The sequence below is a fragment of the Passer montanus genome, unplaced genomic scaffold (genome assembly GCF_014805655.1).
Source record: "Passer montanus isolate IOZ18808 unplaced genomic scaffold, ASM1480565v1 scaffold20, whole genome shotgun sequence".
Lineage (NCBI taxonomy): Eukaryota > Metazoa > Chordata > Aves > Passeriformes > Passeridae > Passer > Passer montanus.
Genome location: NW_024366592.1, coordinates 12,735,144 through 12,749,046, shown reverse-complemented (window position 1 = coordinate 12,749,046; position 13,903 = coordinate 12,735,144). Strand labels below are relative to the sequence as shown.

The following is a 13,903-nucleotide window of genomic DNA, read 5'->3' as shown; positions in this document are numbered from 1 at the left end:
CTGGAGGAAACCAAACCAACCAACCACACACCAGCAAAAGTGCTTTACTGAATCCCTTTATTGACTTCTGTGCATATATATATTATAAAGATAGGGTACATTACCAACAGCAGCAACAGCAACAGCTAAAGTACAGGAAGTTTAGATATATTTTATATATATGTATAAAATATATATAGATATATAAGTTCTAGATATATTTGCTATACAGATTCCTCCTACTCAGAATCTGCAAATCCTCTGCAGCCTGCCACAAAGAAGTTTAAAAGGATAAGATCCAAAAATAATATAAAAACAGACAATAAGGTCATAATTACAAACAAATGTATTTGAACTTCAGTGTCTCAGTTCCAGTGGAAGAGTCAGTTTTAACTGAAGCTATGGCATGTGGGAGAAAAAAACCAAACACAAATACAAAAATCAATTACTGCCCCAAGACAGAAACAGTATATTGTGAGATGCTCTTCTGGACAAGTGGAACAGAACAATTCAATTCAAGACAATGAGGAGATGAAATGGAGACTTCTCTACTGATAACATTCAGTTTCTTGAACCTTCAATATCCCTTTCATACAAATCCAACTAACTTTAGTTGGCTGTCAGAAGAAGAAAAACCAAGTCCAAGCCCAGCCTTTATAAAAAGGATTTTTATAATTCCCTGTTTTGTCTATGAGTTTTTGCACTTGCATATAATCCAAAAGTGTATATATATTGCACACCAGTGCAGAATCAAGTCAGATGTGAATTAAAAGTATGTCTCCACCTGATCATTTTTGTTGTGTAAACAAGGCGCGAATCCACCTTTTGATGCAGGATCTTGAGCCCATGTCTTGATACATGCACTGATATAGTTGGATGGTTGCTGGTATTGTAGGATTAAGAAAATTCCAAATAAAGTTGGTATCTATATAGTCCACATATGGAGAGGTTAGAGGTTTTACAGAGCTCTGGGAAGACATAACTGGAGAGTGATCAGACTGATGGCATATCTTCATTTTGTCTCCTCAGCCAAAATAATGTAAAATAAAACAGACTACATCCAGTTCCGTTGAAAAAGCAGAACCTTCCATGCTGACTTACCTGGAAAGGAAAGAGACAAAAGCTGCTAGAATTAGAGAACCTCACTGAAGCTCAAAATTGCTGTGAGTGTTACCATGGCTGCCCAAAACTACCAGCCTTTGGTTTGGGAGCTTCCTTGCACCTCCTGTGCTGATTGCCAAGGTATCTATGGAAATCCAGCGGGGCTGGGAAGGGCTTACCTGGTATGGCAGCAGGGTCAAAGACTGTAACATTTCACTGCCAGCAGGATGACCGTGAGGAGCAGAATCACTGTGCAGAAGAGGAGGGCGAAGACAAGGTAGCACCAGGGGGAGTTCTCCAAGCAGGTCACTGCCAAGGGGACAAGGGACAGGGGTGTCACAGTGGGCAGAAGCAAGGGGACACTTTTGTTCTGAATTGTGGAGTATGAAAAATCATTGTCCCTCCTGCTATAGATCCAGGGTCAGAAGAAACCTTTTCTTGACCAGTCCTATATTTTATCATCACAGCCGTTGAGAAGAAACCTAAAACTACAACCTCTTGCCTTTAGTGGCAGAGCACAGCTTTGCAAGCACTGCTGTGTCAGAGTTTTGCCACGTGCACACACTGCCAGTGCTTCTCACCCTGGAATATGCCCTGCCTTTTCCTTGGAAAATGGCTTGCAGTGGTTGAGCTATCCTGTGTTAATTGTCTGAGGTTGCACAACTGAAGATCCACAAGGAAACCTTGAAGGTCCCATTCAGGCTTTAAAAAAAATTTTTATAGGTTATTTGAAATACTAGAGACTCTTCCCAGATTACCATAATTTTTAAGCACCACAAAGACACACTTGTTTAATTAGTCTTTAAATCCCTGCCTCCATCATTTTTTTCCTCCAACTTTAGTCCTGGCTAGGATCACTGCGTTCATTTGATCCCCATTCCTTAATACTTTCCATTTAAACTGCTCCCCAAGCTAAACAAGAATCAGAACATTCAGCTCCTGTGGTTTTAAAGAAGATCCAGTTAAGAATGTGAAGGGACAGAACTCTCCTAGTAGCATTTATCCATGGGTAGAGCATATATGGATTTTGATACTCCTTGAAGAAAATTCTAAAAACCTAGACAATGTAGCCAGAAACAGAGAAAGGAAGGGAGAGATTGAGGACTGGGATATAAAAAGGAGCCAAAAAGCAGACAGGTCAATGGCCCTATATCAAAATTGCATTTCTGACAACAATTTCCATGCTGTATTCCAAGCCTGGATCCAGTGAGATAAAATCATAGGGCATTTCAGTGAAAGCAGTAAATTTGTTTTGTCTTTGTAGCCGGGTCTCCACCTGGCCCACTCCCTTGTCTGCCTGACTGCCACTTTTATTCAGAAAACACATCTGAAGCTTTTGGTTTCTTTTTGCTTGTTGTGAGACCAAATTAAACCCCAGTGGAAATGTTTGTTTGCACTAGCATTTCCCACAGCTAACATTTTTTCCATGCATATATTAATTGCTCGTATGTATCACATGAATGCAATATTCTCTTCTTTGTTTTCACCTCACACACAAGAGTCAAAACTCATATCCAATATATTATTTCACTTTGCAGAATAAAATTTTCTTTCAAGGCTGGTTACATGGTTTGAAATAGTTTAAACTATCTTAAAATTTTAACTTAAGAAAAGACAGACACATTTTTTATGGAATTGTCAAAAAGCTGTCCAGAATTTTTGCTTTTTGGCTATTCCTTTTCAAAAGTAGCTTAGTTTTGCTTTAAATACTATTGTTGGCCTGAATTTACCCAAAATTCATTCAGAAGTGAAAAGCAGTACATGGAAATGGTTGCTAAAATGAACAGAAAAGTTTTCAAGTGCCTCTACTGCAAAATGAATTTTAAGCATGTTCGGAGCATCCTTCAGGAGTGGAGAGCAGGGAAAAAGGGAAAAATTGATTGATATCACCTGCAGCAAAGAGAAAAAGCAACTCCCTCCCATACTCTGGAAAATTATGATGTTTGGCTGCTGAAATATAATGAGAAAATGTGAAGTGTCCTGCGGTGTTGCCATACCTGAGTGTGTAATTTTGGGTGTGCTGTCAGGTCTGTCAGATCTCCAATTCATATTCACCTCAGCATATGTGACTGAATCACCTGGAGGGACAAAAAGGGTTGAAGGTACTAGGAGAGTTCCTGCAACAATGGTTCTTCAGTGCAGTATTCCAAATAAATAAATAAATAAAATTTATTAAATTTTAGACAATTTTACAGATCCTTCTAAGTGACTCTCAGTTACCATACACTGAGTTACTCTATTATGAATTCCATTTTTTGTCATTCCATATCTTGCACACACATTTATATATCTGTCAGTCTTTAAGCAGAAGTTAATCACTGGCAACTTTCCTTAACTAAATTTTTTTTTCCATTTACTTCTTAATAAACCACAAGCTGGGCTGTGACATTCGTGGTCAAAAGCATTATAAAAAGTACTTCATCCTGTGTTACAAGACTTTTGCAACCAACAGAGAGCATAAATAGTGTTGTTAGGGTGGGCTTCCCCAAAGGTGTGGGATGTGTCACTGACCCCAGCAGTTTTTGGTAGGTGTGGCAGCAGAAGGAAGGAAGGAAGGAGCTGTATTTTTATATCAACTGCAACACACCGCAACCTCCAGAGCTGCCTGCTATGCATGTTTGCATTCCCCAGGAGCTACTTTCAAATATTTGCTCACTGATAGTGTATGAAATATTTTTTTTTTTTGTTTGAAGAAAAGCAACCTCCAAAAGGTGCCAGGGCTGCTGAGATCAACCTTAGATTTACAGAAAATATTGAATCTAACCCAATTGCAGAACTGAGCATCTTTCACAGGCAACAGCAGAGTGGTCAGAACAATTTAACAACATCTGGCAGAAGATGAGGGCTCGGTTTCCTGCACTTCTGCTCTCAAGTACAAAAGTGATGGAACACACAAAGAATTTGAAGATGCAGACTGTAAGAATGTATAGATATGATTTTATATCTATAAGAACATGAAAAAATATTAATTGTGTAGATAGGTGATTTTTTTCCTGCTATATCTCACTAGGATACACTGGTGCTATTAATAGGTGCCAAGTTCAAAATTGATTTAAAGTATTTCTTCATGCAAGGTATTACAATCAGCCTGTGGAAGTCCTTGCTTTAGGATGCTATTTAAGTAAAGCATTCATTGGGATACCACAGGGATGCAAGCTGCACAGAAATTACAAGAATATAGATATTACAATTAAAAATATTTAAAAATAAATATCATGACAAGTTAAACACCATGATAGCATACTCTAAAACATAAGAAAAGCATTTTGTGTGAAATTTTGGTTACTTAATTAGCCTCATAATTGGCCTTTTGAATTTTTTAGATTCTGAATTTCCAAGCACCTTATAGTGGCAAATTTCAGAAGTATGATCTTGGCTTAGGGGGGTCTCCGAGTTTAAACATCAATTTTTAAGTATGATTCACTAAAGTGAATTAAAGCTGTGTGAAAGTACTTAAAACTATAACATACAACTGGAAATTTAATGAACAGGTGAGGAAAAAAATAAAAAGAGAAGGAACAGACTTTTACGCTCTCCAAGTTTAAGAGACTGTCATTGTGAGTTGTGCTGGGCATGAGGGTGCATCTCCAGTAAATCCTTAGGGGACAGTTTTACACTGGAGTTCCAAGGATTGTCCTGGCAGTGTAGCTGTCAGAACTGGTTGTGTTCTGCAGAGAACTGGTCCTGTAATTTAAGGGGCAAGCTGAGTGAACAATGAAAGACAAGGATTTCATACCTGTACAGGTTCTTTTTGTACTCTGTTCCAATGAGTGAATATACATATTTAATTTTTAAGAATAAATATTGCTTTAATGGTATACTCAGCATATATTTTTCTTTCCTATTGGAAGCTCTGAATATTATAATTTAAAATAAATTTTCCATGCTCAATTTTCTTACAACAAGAAAAGAGCTATTTTTTTATCAGAATTGAAAAAGTAAAACTTGATACTTTTGTTTTAAAACTATGAATTATTTCCTACCTAAATCCATTAATGGCAATATTTTGCACATTATTTTTTTAAATAATTTTTTTAAGCAATGCAGTTCTATAGTTGAAGGCATCAGTAGGTTATGCACATATTGCAGTACTAACAGTTTTCAAAATTGTAGAAAGTTCTGTTAAATCTTGACTTGTATTTTTCTCAACACAGAACTTTTAGAAGAGAAAGAAAGAGGGACAGAGACAGAGAAAGAGAAAGAAAGAAAGGAAAAAGAAAGAAGGAAACAAGAAAATAGAAACAGACCTATTACTTTAGAATTTAAAAATATTTCTGGTGTCTAAGAAACTGAATCAAATTAAAACACAAAATGTAAGTGGACTGCAGGAAAGAGAAGTCCATCCAGTGAACTTCAACTGTCAATGAGTTTCCAATATTCTGTCTAAAGATCTCCAATGTCTGAACATTAATGTGTTCAAGATCCTATTTCAACCATCTTACTGAAAGCCAGAATGGGATTTTAAAGGTCAATCTTCACTTTTGCTAGAATTCATAATTCTATCAATAAACATGAATTTGCCATGCCAATAGATAAATATAATAAACAGAGTTGAGTATTAATAGTTTTAAAAGGCTTTCCACATGACTTCAGCTGCTTGTGAACGATTTAAGAAAGAGTGAAAGTTTTAAGAATGCGTCAGTGAGCAAAGAAAAATAAGTAATATTAAGATGAATTTTTTTTTTACCTGTATCTGAAGCTTCTGAAATAAAATTCGCTCTTTCCTTGGGTGACACCACAGCATAGAGCACCTCACTTGCCATTTTGAAAAGTTGCTTTCAGCTCTCAGGTCTGCCATCAAAATGGACTCGCTGAAGAAAACACAGCCCCATTTCTGATCTCCTCCCATCACACCACATTAGGTCAAAATAAGTGTTTAGAGGTCTGCAAAACGGAAGGAAACCAGAACCCTTTTTTTTTTTCAAATATAAATTCTCACCTTGTAGCTTTTGATAAACAATTTTTAATTCTTACTCCCTTCTCTTGGTGTATGTTCTATTTAAAACTGAGATTTTGATCAGTTTTCTCATAAACTGTGACTTTCAGCCCACACATAATTTTCATTTAGAACCTGAGCTGGCAACATGCTGAGTGTGTTCATACTGTCGTCAAACCAACTGGACATTAAAATTTGTTTCAACAGAAAACTCAGTTCATGGTTATTAGATTGCTCATTTTGTGATTAGATTGCTTTGGTTTGTGATTATCAGATCACTTCCTCCTAAACTTCCATAGGTCAGGGTTGAAACCAGAAAGCAGTTATATGGGGAGGAACAGAAAGAATATCTGATATTGCTGAAAAAAAACCCCTAAATATTTTTGAAATAAAGTTTTTCTGTATTTCATACAGAATAAAATTAAATTTAAAAGTTTGGTTTAAAAATGTTTCTATGAGGTCCACTTCCTTTTTTCAGTTGGATTTTCCTCCCCATAGAAATTTCTACATTTGGGGGGGTTTTTTCTAAATTTTTGGGGTTTTTGGTAACTTAGAATGATACCAAAACTTTTAATTCCTCTCACAGAGGAACTTCTGCTCTTCAACCAGCTCTATACCACATGCTAATCCTCATATCTCTGGGGCACTATTGAGCTCAGAATTAAACCAGGGGTGAGTCTAACCTATGCTTTCTTTGCATGTTGATTTTCAAACTTTCTCAATAAAGGCAGAAAATGGGGTTCTTTGGAGTTATCATGGTGGTAAGTCAAGGAGTGCAATATTTTACCCTCTTGGGACCAGCCATAGAAGAAGGATGAACACTTTGGCATTTTCAGCTTATTTCACTGAGATGTTTTGAGAATGGGCCTTCACAATTCTGGTAACTAAAAAGTTCTGCATTAACAATAGACTTTAAAGATGATGTAATTCCACCCTTCTGCCATGGGCAAGGACACCTTCCACCAGACCAAGCTGCTCCAAATCCCGTCCAATCTGGCCTTGAGGGATGGGGCAGCCACAGCTTCTATCAGAAACTTGTGCCAGGCCTCACCACCCTCACAGAGAACAATTTCTTCTTCATATCCAATCTAAACCTCTTCTCTGTCAGTGTAAAGCCATTCCCCCTTGTCCTGTCGCTCCAGGCCCTTGTCAAGCATCTCTCTCCATCTTCTGTGGGTTCCCTTCAGGCACTGAAAGGCCACAATGAGGTCACTCCAAAGTCACTTGTCAAGCATCTCTCTCCATCTTCTGTGGGTTCCCTTCAGGCACTGAAAGGCCACAATGAGGTCACCCCAAAGTCATCTCTTCTCCAGGCTGGTCAGTCCCACTTCCCTCAGCCTTTCCTCTCAGCAGAGCTGCTCCATCCCTCTGATCCCCTTGGTGTCCCTGCTCTGGCCTGGCTCCAGCAGCTCCCAGTCCTTCCTGTGCTGGCCCCAGGGCTGGATGCAGCCCTGCAGGGGGGGTCTCGGCAGAGTGGAGAAGAACCACAATGTCCTTTTCTGTCATGGAAAGGAGGACAGCAATGAGAGAAAGTGATACTCTCCCATACTCTGGAAAAATGTGCTTTTTGGCTGCTGAAATATAATGAGAAAATGTGAAGTGTCCCAGAGCACTGCAATACCTGACTGACCTTTCAGGAGGAAGTGGGAGGACTGTGGAGGTACCAGCTGGAAAGCAGACGTTTGTAAACAGCTGAGATTTAGATGTCTAGGTGGGTGAGCAGAAGATTACAGGGTTAAAGCTTTTCTGTCCAAGGCAGCATGGAATCAATCCCAGGATGATTTGGGTTGGAAGAGTCCTTAAAAACCATCTAATTCCAGCCCACTTCCAGTTCTAACATCCTTCCCCTTCTAATTCCAGCATCTTCCCCTTCCCTTGGCAGGCAGGTGATGGTTCAGTAGAAAAAGACATTTTTTGCTTGAGGTTGCAGTCAAGTTGTTCTGAGGAAGATTCTTTAAAAAAGTAACATTGAGTTAGTAATTGTGTTAGTACTTAGGCACTAACTGTCCTCACTGCCAGTAATGCAAAGCCAGACTAAATTTATTTTATATATAAAGATGTACCTATTGTTCGAAGGATACTCAAGAATTTGGAAGGGTTTTTTTTTCCCTCCTACATTAATCCTTTGCATTTGAATCACACAAAATAGTCACTAGATGTCTCTACTTCACCATAAAATGTATCAGAATTTCTATTCCAATTAAACTGACCGAAATTTGAAGTGCTTATGTGGCCTTTTTTTCAGAAGTATGAGTTACACAACACTGACCTGCTTGATTCCTGGAGTTCTGCAGTTAAACCTGCTCTGTCCCAGCACCTAAAGCTCTGCTATAGCTCCCAGTTAAAGGAAATCCTCTGGCTTAGGGTGAAAAAACCCAGCATTTTCCCTCCCTGAAATAGATAATAGCAGGTTGTTATTCCTGCACTGGGCAGAGTAGGAAGGGGAAAACCTTTCTTTACTGCATGGTTTTGAGCTCTTCACTATGGAGAATAAATTAATATCATTCATATCCAAAACAAGCACATTTGTGGATATAAATCTCCATAGATATAGGCCACTGTTTAGGTTTACAGCTTTTGAGTATAAACCGAGGAGCTGACTGAAGCTGAACAAGCAGAATAAAAGCCACTGAGAATAGTATTAAAAAGTATTTTCTTCCCATGCCTTCCCCTTTTTTTCTGCCTTTTAATCAATCTTTATGAGTTGCAGATGCAAACCGAGTATCCATGGATAATAAATCCTGTATTTCAGGAGGGGGAAGATTTCCCATCTGATAATTAACCACCTTTTCCCTTATATGTTTTCCTAGAAAGGGTATAGAAAAAATATTTCAAATTCAAGAATGGATACTGTACCTTCAAGATTTCCTCTGATAACCTTATTTCAAATAATTGAATATCTTCCTGAGTCTGAGCAGATCAATCTACAATGTATATCTTAAAGGACACTGACAACAAGGATGTGATGCTGGGTTGAAATTAATAATCATCTTCCTTCTGCCAAAAAGTAATGCAGTATTTTATGCACAATGTTCAAAAAGCTTTGATCTTAAAGATTTTATGATGCATTAAGATAAACTCTGAATGGTTGTGAAATCCCACTGGAAGCATTGAAACTTCAGGCATAATTCCTGTAAAAATAGGTCAATGAAATTTTGGATAGATTACCTGGAAGTTCTAATAATGCAGGAAACATCATAGCAGTTTGTTTTTATTATTATTCTATCTGTCCTAGTTTGAATATAGGCTTAAAAGCTAAACTACTGAATTCTGGTCCATTCTTTGCACAGCTGACCTAAACTGTCATTTATAAGTTTATTCTTGATTGCATAATTGCATTATTTTGAACTAGTATTATTTGCATAGTAAGGAATGAAAAGATATATAAATTCTAATTTAATGTAATTCTGCAATGAATGAAGTCCCATATTTTTTCCAGAGTTTTTCTCTTTCAATTGATTAAAGCCTCACTGGCTCCTATAACTCACAGGAACGCACTCAGATGAGGGTGGTGGCTGTTCCACTAGTGACAAGAAACACTGGAGGTGGACCTGCTGACCAAGTCCTGAAGGTCCCACTGATACCAGCTTCACACCCAGGAATTTCCACAGTCAACTGCCCTAAGATTATCCCTGCTTTCTTCTGGTGCAGCTGAAATCAGAGCTCATGCTCTGCATTTCAGGAGCTGTGCAGGTGGTTTATGACTTATGTAAATAATTCATTTTGATGCAAAGAGAACTCTAAGAGGAATGCAGTGAGTCCCAAATTTACAGTGTGGAAAGCTCCCTCCTTGAGTTCCTGGGAAGAGGCTCTTTGAGAAAGATGTTGTAAGGCAATTTGGGGCTTTTAGCTGTTGCACCTTGGATGTTCCCTCTAGGATTCTGAGAAAAAAAAGACAGTCAAAAACTGTCTTGAATAAACGGCACTTAAGTAAAACTACAGATTTTGGTTTGTGTTTCTCTGGGCCAAACTGAGCTGTTTTCTGTTACCAAAGACATTCACCATGCTGGCATTTTTCAGGGATCATTGTTATTATTACAAGAAATGTTTCACTTGAGCTCAGCAGCTTACAGGCAGCACAAGCAGCTCTTTGGCCATCAGTGATATTTGCACACACTGTCCTTCTTCTTGAAATTCTGTTCAGGATCAGATGCTGAGGACACAGAATACTGTGCACAGAAAACCACAAGGGAGGGAATTATGCAAGAGGAACTGATACAGCAGCAGTGACACATTCATACAAGCCCATATTAAATATCAAACATTTCAATAACTGATTGAAACGTTTCTAAAGGGAGATGGGAAGGTCTAAGTGCCTGGTCATCCATGATTCCTTGAAGTTCAGCAGTTGTCATTTTTCTTATAAGTTGCATAAGAACTCATCAAATAAATCCCTTTCTTGCAAACACCCCATTTCAGCTATTTTTCAGCCATGCAAGGTAAACATCAAAAATAGAACACACTTCTCAAAGATATCAATCTCAAAGTCCACAGCCATTCAAATGAAGTCTTTAGTTGCCAATTATTTCTATTCAGAGGTCAATGGACACAATCCTGTTCCTTCTGGCACTAAAACTCTCTAAAAGCTTGGTTATAGGAATCTACTGTGGCCAGAGGTTTTAGGGTGCAGAAACTGCAGTGACGGTAGTGTCCATCAATGCTGCCCACAGCCTCTGAGGTTTTGATGTTCTCAAACCCAAAAGGGTGGCCCTCCCAGCCCTTCTGACCAGGCAGGTCTCTAGGACTCCCAGCCCATCTCATTCACAAAGGGAGGTGGTGAAATAGAAACTGTCTCATGGGTATCACCACAGCAGCCAGGCGGCTGGGCTGCCCCATGGCAGGACACTGATGTGGCTGCTGGGGCAGGGGACAAAAGCAGCAGCAGCTTTTTTCCCCTATGTCAGGACTATTTGCACCCACAGACTCTCCTTCCTTCCTTCCTTCCTTCCTTCCTTCCTTCCTTCCTTCCTTCCTTCCTTCCTTCCTTCCTTCCCCCCAACACCCCTGAGAATTCCTGGAGGATCCCCTGACAATCCTCCGGGGGTGGGGGGGGGGGGTCATGTAACATTTAGTGCAGGATCAAATATATGTGAGAACTTTGCCTGAGGTCTCACATTCCAACTTCCTATCCCATTTGTAAGGATTCCTCCTGCAAAAAAACAGAGCACCAACTGGACATAAATGGCAAGTTAAAGAACTTGTGCTGACTGGCACAGAAGGTGCTGCAAATGGAAAGTCTGATTACAGAGAAGAGGTGGGTATTTGTCAAGACTTTCAGCTCCACTATCAAGACTTCACCTCTGACTTTGTACCAATGGATCCATCCAGCCTTGATACAGCTGGAAGGCTATGGATGAGAAAGGCAGGGCTCGCCTCAGCCCTGGCAAGGAGACAAGAGAAGCTGCCCAGGTGTAGAAGTTACCTCCACTTCCTACAGCAACCATTTTCATATTACTCAGAGGCTTAAAGGTTTCTGAAACTACAGTACTATTTTCTGGTGGCTCAAATCAGGTTGTCCAAGAGCTTCCTTACACTCTATTTGCATTTCTTTTTCTAAAAATCATCCACAAATAAGAGGTGGCTGCAGAATGGGAACCTATTTCCCAGTAAGAAAGCTTTAGAATGAGGAGGTTAGGAAATGTGCCTTTGTGCAGCTCTGGGGATCTGCACAGGACAGGGACCTGTTGGGATGGGTCTGGAGGAGGTCACAGAGATGCTCTGAAGACTGGAGCATCTCTCCTACAAGGACAGGCTGAGACAGTTGGGCGTGCTCAGCCTGGAGAAGAGAAGGCATGGAGACCTCAGAGCTGGATACCTTCCAGTGCCTGAAGAAGTTCTGTAAGAAAGCTGGAGAGGGAAAGTTAGTGACAGGACAAGGGAGAATGGCTTTAAACTGAAAGGGAATTGATTTAGATTGGATATTGGGAAGAAATTGTTCCTTGTGAGGGTGGGGAGGCCCTGGAGCCCAGAGAAGCTGTGGCTGCCCCTGGGTCCCAAGGCCAGGTTGGATGGGGCTCTGAGCAACCTGGGGTAGTGGCAGGTGTCCCTGCCCATGGCAGGGGGGTGGAACTGGATGGTCTTGAAGGGCCTTTCCAAGAGAAACCATTCCATGATTCTACAACACAACACAACATTGCTCCAGGCTGCTCTGCAGAAGTCAAAATTAAGATGGAAGTTGCAGAAGAAATCCAAAGGCAGAATACAGGATGGAAAAAGAGGGTGCCAGCTTTGTGACAACAGTGCTACCAGACAAGAATGGTTTTGAACTTGTGAACATCCCTAGCCTGATAAGAGCTTCCATGGGCACTAGTAAAGTGAAAGCCTTGCAAAATTTAGTTCATCTTATTTTTGTTCTGACTGTATGAGAGCATCTACATTCTATTAAAGCACCTTTAGTGTCCTTTGATCTGTATCATAAAACCTCTAGGCAGTTTCCTGCTTCTTTAGATGGTGCCAAAGCCACTTACAGAAATTTTGGTCTTCATTTACATGAAACATATTTTGAAGTGGAATTTTGAGAAGTGGGGTTTTATTACATGTTGCACTGTAAGGACATTCATGAAAGTAAATGTTAGTACATGTCAGACTTAAACAGGTTGATTTTCTCAACATATCTGAGTGATAATGAACCACTGAGATCTGCTAAAACCATGGCTGCTTTCAGGCATGTAAAGAGATTTCTCAGACATAAAGCCCAAACACTACAAAAAGTCTTCACCAGTTGTGTGACCAGAAACTCTTGAGTTCTTGTGGTTCAGGATTTTCTTGGTTCGGGATTTTCATAGCATTTTTATATTTTGTGGGCAATATCACCAACCCAACAGTGGTATAGCATTTAGGGATTGGATGCTTCCTAGCTAGAAGAACAAAATAGGATATCAAAAGGCACAATGCATTTACACATTGTGCTCACTGTTGCCAATTTAGGATCATCTGCAAACTTAGTACCCCTTCCAGTCCTGTGTCCAGGTCATTTACAGATGTGGAAGAGAGCAGGGCCAAGGTGGAACCCTGTGGAACCCCCACTAGTGACAGGTTGCCAGCCTGGTAAAAATTAGAGTTCTCTCATTTTGCTTCCTTTCAGCATCTGCCTTTTTATAGGCTGGCTTCTTGCTGTCCTTGCCTGGTTGCTTATCTCTGCCATTATTCCTGGCTCTGTCATCTCAGTAAAAGGAGTATGAATATCCTTCTGAAATAAAGAAAAAATCCCAATGTTTTTGCCTTGCATTCACAACACCATGTTGCCAAGAAAGGATTTTCATTTCTCAGAATTGCTCTTTGTTTATTCAGTTAAAGCATGTGCTGGACTTCACAAAAGAAAAGGAAGTGATAAAGCATTTTATATATATGTGTGAGTGGCTTTGAAGTTTTCTTTCTGGTGAAATAAAATCTGAAGCGTGAAGTGTGTTTGAGTAACAAGAAGCAAGATGAAAAACAAAGCCAGTTCTCTGAATGTGCAGCAGAGGAACAAGGTTTGTGATCTCTAAAAACACTGCACATCATCTGCAGGTACACACCTACTCAGAAAATTCCAGAGGAACATTATGTTTAAATGTAAACATGCCTGTGCTTTCCCGGATTGCTCCCCTTTGGGAGAGCAACCTTAACCCTTCTGTTGAGACAGTTCTCTGGATTTTTGAGGTTTGGCACTGTCTCTGATCTTCATCTTTGCAACGTTGGTATCAATTTCTGCTGCCCACCTGTGAATAGCCTTGAGTTTAACTTGGGTGGAGATTAGAGAGGTGATACTCTTGTCGGACTAAGAGACTGGTTTTGCTTTCCCTGGGTGGGCTTTTTGCTATCTTTGTGTATCATTACATGAAAATATTTTCACTTCTACTCCAAACTTTCAAAAACTAATTTGAGAATGTAAAGGGGATTTAGTGC

At 39.7% G+C, this 13,903-nt stretch overlaps 1 long non-coding RNA gene across 1 annotated transcript; it reads right to left on the bottom strand.

The window, feature by feature from the left end:
* Positions 1-99: 99 nt before the first annotated feature.
* On the bottom strand, positions 100-5,902 carry LOC120501656. The gene is made up of 4 exons (XR_005627366.1): positions 5,768-5,902; positions 3,078-3,158; positions 1,260-1,389; positions 100-1,080 (listed from the first exon to the last, which is right to left on the bottom strand). It is a non-coding gene; the product is annotated as an uncharacterized LOC120501656 (long non-coding RNA).
* Between the last annotated feature and the right edge of the window lie 8,001 nt (positions 5,903-13,903).